Genomic DNA, 1,327 nt, shown 5'->3' on the forward strand with positions numbered 1-1,327 from the left:
CTTGGATAAAATATGTTTTTTTTTTCCTTAATATTTTTTAATCTTTTCAAATATATCTTTAATATTTAATTTGCTTTAATTTTACTCTTAATGTTAAAATTAAATTTTAATTTTATCTGTATTGTTCAATTTTTAATGGTCATTTTTTTTTAATTTATCCTTAATCCTAATTCTTATCCCTTAGTTCCTAACCTATCCCAACTAATCTTAATCCCCACCAGGACCAACCACTATCACCCTAAATCATTAAGGTTTAGTTTAGGCAAACAACTTAATTAAGTTCTTTTTAAAAATATAGTTTAAATAATAAATAGTTATATTAAAAATAGCTTATAAATAAGTTATTTTGTGTTTGAGTTTTTAGTTTTAAAAGTGCTTATTTTATAAAAATATGATAAAAAGTAATAGTATTATGAGAGAAATCTTTTTTTTAATTTTTTTATAATCTCCTAAATAATTTTTTAAAAAGTTACAATTTAATTTTAAAAATTACATCAGACATTAATACTACTACTTTTTATAAATTAAAAATTCATAAAAATTATTTTTAAAACTTTCAAAACGGAGGTCAAATATTATAGCTAAACTAGTTATTCATTCAATTTTGATAAAGTCAACAATTACAACTTAATTAACTTAATTATTCAAATCACCACCACCAACTTATTTCTTTAACAATGATCAAGTTACACACATACCAGCACTTGTTACTACTTTAGATAATAACCACAATTTTTAACTTCAAAGTTAAAAGAAAAATTTTGCTTTTTATCACAACCAAGCAAATCAAAAATCTTAGTTAATAATAATCAATTAATTAACAAGCGTAGGCACAAACGCAATTGAGAAATGTGCAACGTGCAGATATGAAGGTTGGCCATTTTTTCACACATTCTTTGTAACAAATCACACCTCCACATGATTTAAGTCTAAGCCAACTATCTTCACAAACTTCAGTTTTTTGTCCATCCACTTCAATTCTCATCATCAACACAACTGTCAATTGATTTAAAACAAGAAGACATTTTAATTTGATGTATAGTAATAGATCATAGAACAAGAACAAAATATATAAAATAATATTTAATAGCTTTAATTGTCAAAATATAGTTCTTCAAAATATGTGTTCATTAATTTAATTATTGAAAGATCGAATATTTTAAATTGGTACCTAAAAAATACAATTATATATCAAATTGGTTCTTTTACTAATTAAATAACGCATAACAGAATAATTATGTCACGTGACATTATCTAATTAATAAAAAGATTAAATTGAATTCACAATTATATTTTTTACAATATAAATTTAAAACATTTAATCTTT

General features: G+C 22.1%; 1 long non-coding RNA gene across 1 annotated transcript in view; it reads right to left on the reverse strand.

The window, feature by feature from the left end:
* Positions 576-1,327, reverse strand: part of LOC110266524 — a 1,514-nt gene continuing 762 nt past the window's right edge. Inside the window, exon 2 of the long non-coding RNA XR_002353935.1 lies at positions 576-996. This is a non-coding gene — a long non-coding RNA (uncharacterized LOC110266524). The remainder of the gene's footprint in view (positions 997-1,327) is intronic.

This window comes from Arachis ipaensis, chromosome B09 (genome assembly GCF_000816755.2).
Source record: "Arachis ipaensis cultivar K30076 chromosome B09, Araip1.1, whole genome shotgun sequence".
Classification (NCBI taxonomy): domain Eukaryota; kingdom Viridiplantae; phylum Streptophyta; class Magnoliopsida; order Fabales; family Fabaceae; genus Arachis; species Arachis ipaensis.